The sequence below is a fragment of the Elephantulus edwardii genome, unplaced genomic scaffold (assembly GCF_000299155.1).
Source record: "Elephantulus edwardii isolate Elephantulus edwardi_28Jun2011 unplaced genomic scaffold, EleEdw1.0 scaffold00012, whole genome shotgun sequence".
In the NCBI taxonomy this organism is placed as follows: Eukaryota; Metazoa; Chordata; class Mammalia; order Macroscelidea; family Macroscelididae; genus Elephantulus; species Elephantulus edwardii.
Window position 1 is genome coordinate 24,046,617 of NW_006399762.1, and position 12,123 is coordinate 24,058,739.

At 37.6% G+C, this 12,123-nt stretch overlaps 1 pseudogene; it reads right to left on the reverse strand.

The window, feature by feature from the left end:
* Positions 1-12,123, reverse strand: part of LOC102848999 — an 84,196-nt pseudogene that overhangs the window by 48,412 nt on the left and 23,661 nt on the right.

Here is a 12,123-nt window from a genome sequence, read left to right on the forward strand (position 1 = left end):
TAGATATAAGTCCCTTGTCTGACATGTCATTACCAAAAACTTTTTCCCAGTCTGTGGCTTCCCTTTTTACCCTAGCTATTCTTAATACCATACCCTTGGTAGATCATTAGTTAGGAAAAAATGAATCTTCTATCAAACTGAGTAATACCTGGCAATCTCAACAAGGTAGAATATATTCTTGGGCAAATTTTTTCTTTTCTTTCCTAAATCTTTTCAAAATACATTCAGAATTGCAAAATCAATTCTACATTGTCTCTTTCAGATACAGTGAGAGATGTTCAGTAAGATATTTTATAAGAATATCATATCATGAAATATAACAATCATAGCCAATTATCTATTTTATATTTAACTTCTAATTATTAAAAAAGTATTTTCAAGAATGACTATGAATGATTAAATGAAAACCTGTTATGATCTGCAAACTTCCACCAAAAAAAATACGAAAATACAAACTTTAGAATTGAAAAAAAACCCCAAAAAATGCCAAAACTCCTGCTAGCAAACAGAACTATTAATATAGTTGTATGTGGTTTTTCCTTTTCTATTTTCCCTGACAAAAGGCTGGGCCCGGGAAGTGAAGTGAAGTGTAGTGTAACAAGTCAAGATGAAGATCTACAACAGAAGACAGGAAACAGTTTCATCTAAACTTTAAGGAAAAGTTTTCATTACATCCAGTGAAATGAATATTGCTAATTTTTATTTGTACATTTAAATATTCCAAAGTCATACAATGTGATTACTGTGACTGATGTAACTAAGTTATACATATAAAAAATGCTGATAGTTTTTCACAATAAACATTTTTCAAAAAGCCAAATACCTTAGCTCTCTCTATATATAATATTCAGTATTCTAAAAATAGTCCAGTATTATCTAATATTAGTTACACATTGCTTTATTGCAAAGTAATGAAAACAGCATATTGATACACTGCATAGCTTTTATAATCTGCTATAAAAATGAACAAATTATATTAGAGCCCTAATAGTTACATCTCACTGCTTTCAGCAATTCAGTATACAAAGTATCTGCCATAATTTATTCTGATGCTGTGGTTAGGGGTCATCAAGTCAACTATGAATCACAGCAACCCTCCCTACAACAGACTGGAATCTTGCCCCTTCCTGTGCCTTTCTTAAACTATTGCTGCAGTCAATGTGTCAACCTATCGTCTGTCTCTCTTTCACTGACCCTCAACCTTTCTACGTATGTTGTCCTTTTCCAAAGAACATTCTAACAACATGCTCAAAATATGTAAAATGAAGCTTTGTCATTTGTTTTTAAAAAGCATCCTTGCTGCTTATTCTTAAAGAATCCCCTCTAAGAAAAAAGAACATAATTTCTTTTGATGGAAAAAATTAAATCACTTCCCACAGGTGTAATATCTGGCTCATGAGTTTGCAAATGAGGGTGTCTGTGGACAATTAGGTTATATGGAGACACCATAAAATACATTCTCTAAACCACAGCATAGACGTTTTGAATACATTTAAAGAATGTGATATGCTATTCTCTTGGCAATATTGTTGTGACTGTAGCAGTACTGATGTCTAATGTGGTAATTGAGTGCTGGGTTTCGAGTCATGTCTTCCCTGGGTCATGGGCACCTTTCTAACAAGTTTGTATGTCTCTGTATAAGACACCTAATATCATGAAGCCTCACTTTCTTTATCTATAAAATGAAGATGATGATAATCATAATGCCCTGAAATATATTCATTTTAAACTATTCTCTCCCTCATCGGCTTCAATGCAGTAAATCTAATTTATCCAGTTTTTCTTAGTCTTACCCCCACCCCAATGTCAGCCTCATTCTACATCAGTGGCACCATATAATATTTGTCCCTTTGTAACTGAGATATTTCACTCAGCATAATGAGAGTTGCAGAGTGGAGTATACTTGGGGTGGGAGTGGGGATGTGCGGGGTACGGGGTGGATTGTGTACCAATGAAGGAGTTTTTCTTTTGCTTTTCAAGGAGAGGAGCGAACTGGGGGTGGGGGTAGGGGTGAGTAGGTGGGGAGAAAAGTGCAACAATGAATGAATTCCAAAATCTCTGTAGATGTTCATTGAAATAAAAATAAATAATTAAAAAAAAATGAAGACAAATTTGTCTCATATGGTGGTCAAGGGAGATAATATTAGATACTGCTAAATTATGAATTGCTATAAGAAAAATATTAATAATGCCATCAATAAACTAAAAGCTGAAAAGTATTTAAAAAATAATATATAGTATCTAGTAAGCAATAACAAACATTTCTGATATATAACTCAGAAAAGCAGACAACTGTTTGACTAAAGTCCTTCTAATATTTGCATCAACTTGGTGTAAGAAAAATTTCTCAGCTCTTATAACTATAAACATGAAAACTAGACAAATTTTATTTATCTAGCTTCATTTTAATTTTCTTTACTTAATTTTAACAAGGAATTACATCTCACTAAGTTACACAAAGCAATGGTAGGTAGTGGGAAAGCTCTTTTGTCTCATGGAAAGATGTATTTTCATATCACTACTGCTGTGAAGCAGAACTGGTATGGGGGCTGGAAGGAGAATTGAAGAGTGGATAGATAATGAATACTGTACTGGTACACATGAGGGAGGGAACTGTTTAAAAGGAATATATGATTGATGAGGCATTATATTCAAGACAACAGTCTAGATATATAGTCTAGGTATATTGCAAAGAGGACAGGGAAGGGAAGGGTGGGAGGAATTGTGCAACAATGAATGAATATTTAAAAAGAAAAATCAAAGTGAACTGGGGGAGGGAGAAGAGTAACAATGAATGAATGAAAATTCAATTTTTCTGCAAACTTTTATCAAAATCAGTTAGAATACAATTTTTTTTAAAAAGATGCATTTCCAATAAAAATGTGCTTTCCACATTAATAACACACAAATAACCCCTTGTTTTAGACAATGATATACTAAATGTAATGACAACAAACTAAAAGAAAATCATTTTAATGCTTAAGAGATTTAAAAATCATAGAAAATGGAATCTTCAAAATTTTGTTTATATAATACTATTATGGTCAAACCACATCCAAATATTAGCTCTTGAGTCAACTCTGACCCACTGAGCTTCTGAGGCTGTAAATCTTTACAGAATAACTGTCCATCTTTCTAATAAGGTGGAGCTGATGATTTCAAACTGCTGATCTTTTCATTAGCAGCCCAACATATTATGCACTATGCTACCAGACAATTATACTGAATTTGGTGAAAAAATAATCTTTAACAATATTTTGTACCAAGTGGGAACAAACGCCTTCAAGAAGAAAAAGGGAAAATGTAAATATTCCAAATAATCCAAGGGCTGATCTTTGCATTTTTAAAAAGGATAATAGGTATGACTTTTGCTGGATACAGCTGATAAAAGTAACATAACATCTTTATTTTAAATTCTAAATAATAATAATAATAATAATAATATGTTAAAATTTATATAAGTGCAACTGCTCAGACTTTTGCTGAAAATTTTACTATCAACCTAAAATATACACGAGGAGTTACCTAGTTTTTCAGAGGAGTTACCTAGTTTTCAACTGTCTTTTAGGAGATAAACAAGAAAAGTCTGAACCTATCATTTAATATTTAGTAAAAAATGGTGAGTCTCAGGAGAACAATGATGGCCAATTATCTTTGTAGTATGGAGTAGACTCCTGTGTAGAGTAAATATTTTAGTGGCTATATAGGAACTATAACTTACATTATCCAGGCTGTTTACTATATAGCTCTGAGAAACACCAGTCATGTAAATTATAACTTGCACAACATTAGAGAGTAGTCCTAATTCACACAATTAGGCCGCACACTCCACATCTAATATGGATACACACTGGTTAAAACATTCTGCTACCAAGTTTGAAATCACCAGGACTCTGCAGTAGAAAAATATGGCAGTCTGCTTCTGTAAACATTTACAATCTTGGAAATCCTTTTGGGCAGTTCTATTCTAAAGGGTTACTATAACTCTATCCGAGGAAGTAAATCTCTAATATAAATAAACAATTAAAAGCTATTAATGAAATGTCTTCAGTATTATTTATATAAGGAGTTTATCTTAAGATAAGTATTTTGCCAATGTTATGTGCCGTCAAGTCGCCTGTGACTCATAGTGACCCTATGTACAACAGCCCTAAACCCTGCTCTATCCTCTGTGGCAATCTCACTGTCTTCGACACACCAACCCCAATAACCCCAGCCACTGAATCAATCACCTCATAGAGGGTCTTCCCCTCCTATGCTGTCCCTCCAACCTCCCAAGCATGATGTCCCTCTCCAAGGACTGATCCCTCCTTGCAACGTGTCCAAAGTATGTCAGACGAAGCTTCAGAATCCTTGCTTCCAAGGAGTAGCCTGGTTTAACCCTCTCCAGAATGAATAGTCAACAAAAAATTCCTCTAGAGACGATAGAGAAATTTCACTCTGCTACTTTATTTTCAATATCCATTTTATTAGAAGAAACATTATTGATTTTTAAAATATCTTTAAAAGGATATCAAAGTAAGATGGTCATAAAGAAAATAAGACAGAAAAAAAGGCAATAGAAGGAGCAATGTAAAGGCTCAAAAGAAGCAAGACCCCAATTATTTTTTTAGGGTTCCAATTTAACTTTATTTTTTTTCTCTCCTCATGATAAAAAAAACTGTCTTACCAGCCCTTCATTTGGAAGACAAATGCTTCTAAGAACTAGATTCTATTCTTAGCATACTCACTATCTTGAACATCATTGGATACTCTGGGATGTCACAAATAATTTTCCAAGAAAATCAAAGAAACGTAAAGTGCATAAATGATCTCAACTGACAAAAAGGCCACTAATAACCACAAAAACAGTTAACAGAAGGGAACAGATTAGGCTAAGAATTCATGATGCTTTATTTCTGAGACTTCACATAAAAAAATCTGAGGATTCTTCACGATTGAGAGCTGTAACTACTTAGAAAAAATAGTTCCTAAATTACTAGTAATAGTTACTCTGAAAATACAACTAAAGAGTACTGAAATAGTTCAGTGTCTCTGGTGATGAAAAATATAGTATATTAACCTGGATCAAGAATTTTGAGATTCTAGCGAGATGAGGACCACAGCCAAAAGTAAAGATGTGGGGAACCAGGATCAAAGTAAAATATTTTGGTTGCCTTTCATTTATTTGACATGTGAAGAATATTAAACAAACTCTACAGCTTGTGAATGCTACAAGAGCATCAGTTACAATTTAATCTTCACCTAATCTCTAAAATTGGGTCAAAGATTACTTCACTTTAATAATAACGACAAACACACAAATCACCAAACAGGACACAGGTCATTCCATAACTAAGGAAATCTTGGTTGGATCACTGTAAAACCAACCATAAGCACATTTAAGAACTAGACATAAATGTCCTTGGATAGAAGGACAGATCAATAAATCCAATACTCTGGGGACTGTTAGCAACGATATGACCATAAAGACTACAAACATCTAAGAAGAACTGTGTAGAATTTAACAAATGTAAAAGCAAACTACAAAATGACAAACTACGATTGAAGTTAATTATAAAGAAAGACTGGAAATTAATAGAGAAAAATGAAAGTTATGTTTGGATTGAGGTTATAAACTTATTTTTCTCGTGTTTTCTACAGAATATAGCTACACAATCTGACTTTTAAATTATTTCAATATACATTTCCCAAGTACCTTTCTGTTGCGTGTCTGGCAGCTGCGTGGCAGATGCCACTGGTGTAACTGGGTGATTTGCAGCAGGAGGTGGTCGTGTTGCCGAGGTTCCTGACAAAACAGTGGATACTGCAGGGCTTGGCTTGGGAGGCTGGATATTTTGCATAACAGGACTGGATAAAGAATCTGCAACTAAAGACAAGGAACTATTTTCATCCACAGCAACATGGATTTTCAGCATCAGCGATCATAAAACCAAAAGAGAACTGCACTGGGAAAATCTGCTGTCAGGGACCTCTCCATACTGAAGAGAAATGATATGTCAGTCTACAGACCAACTTGCTATGCATCCAGACAATGACTAAGGATGACAGAAGACGAATTGATGCTTTTGAGCTCTGGTGCCAGAAAAGAGTACTGAATATACCATGGACTGCTAGGAGAGAGGGTGAAACGGTGCTGCTCCTTGGAGGCAAGGATTCTGAAGTTTCATCTCACATACTTCGGGTAGGAGGGACCCATTCTTGGAGAAGGACAGCATGCTGGGAAGGGTGAAGGGACAGTGCAAAAGAGGAAGATCCTCGATGAGATGGATAGATTCAGTGATTGGGGTAATGGGGGTAGGAGTGCTAGAGACAGTGAAAATGGCTCAGGACAGGCAAGGTTCAGAGCTACTGTACAAAGGGTCACTATGAGTCAGGGTTAGGGTTATGAACAAGTATAAATGCAATATTATGTTATCACCATTATGATGTGATCAGTCTATCAGTTTCCAGGAGTTCCTTGGCTATGTGACCAGCATCCAATATATACATATATTTTGGCAAAGCTCACTTGCTCTCAGTCTTCTTCACTGGAATCTCATCATCTAATTCCCAGTTCTTGGGACATGAACCAGAAGCTGCCGTGTGACCTACTGATTTTTTGATCTGTCAGTTCCTGAAGCCCTATGAGTCAGCAGCCTGCCATCTAGCCTGCCAATCTGGGGTCCAGATAACTACACAAGTCAGGAAAAGTCAGCCTCTGCTTTGAAATAATTATCTCCCCCTTTACCATCTTTTTAATGTGTAACTATTCCATGAGAATAATATGCATGTACATATAATATATATTAACTAAAAAATTCACTGCAATTGAGTCAGAACCAATTTACAGCTGACTCTTCTTTGGGGTTGTTTCCCTCAAGCTTAAAAACCTTTAAGTACGGGAGCTAGGGGCATCATAGCAGAGACCTGGCCTCAGAAGTTTCCTGGCTGCCCTGGGAGAGGACATTGGGAGGGGCAAATGGTCCCTATGCTGCCCAGATCCTTGTGGTGTTCTGCTGCTGCTTCATGTGTGGGGTGCTTCATGATCTAAGCGTGGGGTTCCCATTTTGATCTTTAAATATAAAGTGCTTTTTTTCTCCAAATGTGGGTTATCTCAGTCCTACTCTAAATGGATGATGCCCCCTTTTGTCTTTAAGTGTAGGGTACCTTGTCTTTAAGTGTAGGATACCCTATATCTTCTCCAAATGTGGGGTATCTTAGGCCCACTAAATGGGAGATAACCCATTATGTCTTTAAATGTAGGGTTCTGCATTTCTTCCCCAAATGTGAGGCACCTCAGTATGACTCTAAATAGGGGTATCTTTTGTCTTTAAGTGGAGGGTACCCTGTTTCTTCTCCGATTGTCGGGTATCTCAGCCCCACTCTAAATGGGGACACTCACTTTTGTCTTTAAATGCAGAGTATTCCATTTCTTCTCTAAATGTTGGGTTACCCCAGCCCCACTCTAAATTAGAGACATCCTCTTTTGTCTTTAAATGCAGGATACTGCATTACTTTCCCAAATGTGGCACATCTCAGACCCAGTCTAAATGAGAGATGTCCCTTTGTCTTTAAATGTAAGGTGTTCCATTTCTTTTCCAAATGTGGGGTGTTTAATTTCTCCTTTAAGAGTAGGATGGGCCTTTTATCCTTTTAATGTGGGGTGCTCCTTTGCATTCCTAAAAACAGGATGTTCCTTCATTTCCATACATGTGAGTTGCTTCTTTCCATTTATAATTAAATTATCGCTAGTCAAGTACCTCTTGGTCCAAGTATAGATTTCACACAATCAAGTGGTCTGGGATTGCCATTCTTCTCAGAGTTAGTCACAGTTTGTTGTGATCTACACAGTCAAATGTCTTTGCATAATCAATGAAACACAGACAATCCTCTGGTACTCCCTGCTTTGAGCCAAGATCCATCTAACATTAGCTATAATATCCCTAGTACCAGGACCCCTTCTAAGCCCAGCCTGTTCTTCTGGCAATTCTCTGTTGATGTGCTGTTCAGTAGAATCTTGCTTGTATGTGAAATCAATGAGATTGCTCTATAGTTTTCACACTCTGTTGGGTCACCTTTCTTTGGAATGGAAACAAATACAAATCTCTTCCAGTCAGCTGGCCAAGTGGTTGTCCTCCAGATTTCTTGGCACAACTTGGTGAGCACATATAGGGCAGCATCTGTTAGTTGAAATACATCAATTGGTATACCATCTATTCCTGGGGCCTTATTTTTTGCCAATTCTTTCAAAGCACCTTAAACTTCTTTCTTCATTACCATAGGCTTTTGCTCAAATGTTGTTTCATGAAATTCTTCGGTGTTTGCCAATTCTTTTTGGTACAATGACTCAGTATATTCTTTCCATCTTCTTTTAATACTTCCTGGATATTTAATATTCTACCCAAAACATCCCTAAGTATTGCAACTCGAGGTCTGAATTTGTTCTTCAGTTCCTTGAGCTTAAGAAATGCTGAGCAAGTTCAGCCCTTTTGAGTTTCTGACTCCAGCTCCTTGGACATTTCATTGTAATACTTTACACTGTGTGTCAGAGGCAGTGCGGTTGGCGCAGGATAGAGCAGGGTTTAGGGCTGTTGTGCATAGGGTCGCTATGAGTCGGAAACGACTCGACGGCACATAACAACAACAATAGGGTAGTATTTCCTGGAGCAGAAGATCATGCTTGGTAAGGCAGACAGTGAAAAAGAGGATGATCCTTAACAGGAGTGACTGATCCTTCACCAGCAATGACTGCAATAATAGGCTTAAATTTGAGAATGCCACAGACTAGACAGTATTTCATCCTTTTGTACACCGGGCTGCTATGAGTAGGAATCAACTGGAGGCACCTGACAACCTGACAATCTCAGAAATAAGATATGAATTGTTTGTAATATCTCTGTTGTGGTCATTAAAAGAACCAAATCCCCTCTATGATCCTCCTATTTCTCCCTAACCTTAAGACAATTTATAGAGGAACTAAACATATCAATAAATATTGACTGCCATTCCAGTCACAGTAAGAAGCTAGATCAGACAAGGCATATAGCTGAGAGGTTAATTACAAATAGAGCAAAGAAATGAAGAATAATATAATTAAGAGGGGGGAAAATGGCAAAGATCTACTACAAATCACTGTTATCTTTAATTTTCATGCAAATAATAAACTGACTGGACATGTACTGATACTCAACCATGCTTTAGTGAACTTAGCATCAAACCTACCAGTATGTGCTGGGTTGTTGCGGGTTGTAGCCAAGGATCCAATGTGGTTTCGCATGACACTGTCTTGGGCTGACTGAAGGCCTGGAGCTGACCACGATGGAGTATTGTATCCTGAAAGACTCTGCTGCTGGTAGTGCTGTTGTTGTGATGATGATGGAGGTGGAAGTGGTGATGGATGACTGATAGGTGTATTCTGACCAGACAATAATGAATTACCTTCAACCGATCTGACAGTCGGAGCATTCTGTGAGGTAAGCCTTTGTCCATAAGGATCACCAGTAGGCAGAGAGGGATATGAAACACTAGGATAAGCAGCATTAGTGACAGCTGACATCGCATAATGACTACAAGTTGAGGGAAATCCCTGAGAAGCAACAGAAGAGTTGGCAGAGTACATGGCTGGATTATTGAAGTGATTCACAAAAGGGTATGGCTGGGAGGCACTCGTATGCAAATGGGATGCTGAAGATGCAGCACCTTGGAAAGATCCCGAAGTGGATCCAGTATGAGGAGCAGGAGGGCCCCTGCCATACATCTGCTGTGCTCCTGGTTGCTGGCTCACTGTGCTAGGAGCTCCAACATTTTGTGTTGGGACTGTGTAGAGACCAGAGTAGTAATCACCACACTGGTTATCCAATGGCAATGAGGTCATTTTCCCAGGTCCTTGAGTGTAATGTCCTGAGGGAGCAACATAGTTTTGAGGATGTAATCCATACCCAGAAGAAATCTGCATTTGATTCTGTGCTGGACCTGAAATAAAAAATATTTGCATGGATTAGATAGGAGATAATTGAAAAATAGATCATTAAAAGGTTACAAATGAAACCACCACAAGAAGGGAGGGGGGGAATACCCCAAACCATGGAGTACTTTTTAAGCACTCTTCTGGTTTCATTCACCTGTCTAACAGCCGTGTCGTCTTTCACTCCTGCTATACTGCAATACCTTCCACACTTCTCTACTCCTGCTGTAGTATCGGCAACTCCAGCCAGACCTGGAGCTCTGAGCTCCACTGTACCTCCAATCTACTCCCTGCCCAGTCTCCAAAGCCACCTGTCACTGTCCCAGCTCCCCTCTCTACGACCCTCCTGTCTGCATTCACATGTGCAATGTCCTGATTCAGCTGACAAACAGCCACCGCCTGGCCCAGCTGCAACCAGGCAAGGTTGGCCTCCTGTATCCAATGAATGCAGTTCTCAGGCTTTGTCCAGCAGGCTCTCACAAGATTTTAATATAATAGGCTTTAGGGGGATTTAACTACGGATTATACAAGGGCTGCCTGTATATACATAATATGATGTTCATGAATGTTCAAAGACTTAACATCCTATTTTCACAGAATGTGCTGTAGACTTTGAGTAATGTAACCTTTATATAAGCATCTAAATACTACAGAGCAATGAATTCTTTAATACGGCCTTTTTGATTGTCACATAATGACTGGACAGGATTATGAAAATAAAGTGTATCATACCAAGAGGACTGAATAACTTGCTAAAGCAAACAATGCAAGAAGCCCTGTTAGGGGAGGGGCCAAGCAAATGAAGAGTAAGGAACCCTAGTGAGGGGACCAGTCAGTTTTGTCATCTAGCTAGGAATAAAGGAGCAAGGAGGAGTTGTAACACAGAAGGAAGTAGTAGCAAGGAGAACAGAGGAACAGGAAGTAGGAATCAGGAGACCAGTGTGAGACAGTTAGGGTGGAGTTTCCACTCTTGGAATGAAGAACTGTAATGCTTGCCCAAAAAAGAAGTGTCAAGATCATGAACTGTATCCTGAGTTATTCCTGTCATTTCTAAGTCATTCTTGATTCTGACCTGTACTCTGTTATTTCCCTAATAAACCACTTAGCTGTAAGTACAATTTGTAGGGCCTATGAGGCTGCAATGAATTACAGAACCCAAAGATTGGAGTGACTGTACTAAGGGAAGAAAGAATAACTGATGGTAGAGATGACGGCGTGGTACAACAGTTTTGAAAAGTTACATATGTGGAACATCTTTAACCTCCATCTCACAGTTTTGTTCTAATTCTTATGAAAATATTTACTTATTTATTTAAGTACATATACAACAGCTGCATTTTTAATCACAAATAAGATCATGGTTCTGTAACTTGTTTTAATTATATCCTGGATATCCTGCTGTGTGGACATACATAAATTCTCATTGTATTAAAAAACTCTACCTAGTTTTTTTTATACAGATAAGAAATTATTTACTAAATAGCCACTAATCAATTATTTATTTCAGGAAACACATTTATTCATGAAATGTATTAATTTGTTAAGGAAACATTCCCTCTGAATTAAAAAAGTGAACCTGTAGAATAAAGTCTTTTGTGCTATAGTGGACTGATCAGTCATTGGTTGAGGCTCACATTGACAGGATCACACTAATTAATGTGAATGAGGCAAATGGCACTTTTTGGGTGAGAACATGTACATAAAATGTGTAGATTACGAACACGGAGATTTTGTCTGTTTTGCCATCCTACTAAATTTAAGCTAGTAAAGTACAAAGGTAGAAATGGGATTCTTGCTATCATTAAGTAGCAGCTTGTTCTTTTGGGTCAGAGATTCCTGCTTTAGCCAGAGCGAAGAGATGGTGGAAAACCAGGCTTCTGTGAGACAAAGCAGCATTAGAAAGGCCAACCCAGGAACCAGATGTTTAAGATTTGGAGGCACCAAAGTAGATATATGCATACACATGTTTATTGCGGCTTTGTTTACAATAGCAAGGAGTTGGAAAAAACCCAAATGCCCATCAACAAACGAGTGGGTAGAGAAGCTGTGGTATATTCGCACAATGGAATATTATGCTGCATTGAAAAACAAGGAACTCATGCAATATCATTCAAAATGGGTGACCCTGGAGGACATTATGAGTGAGGTATCTCAGTCACAGAGGGACAAATGCTATA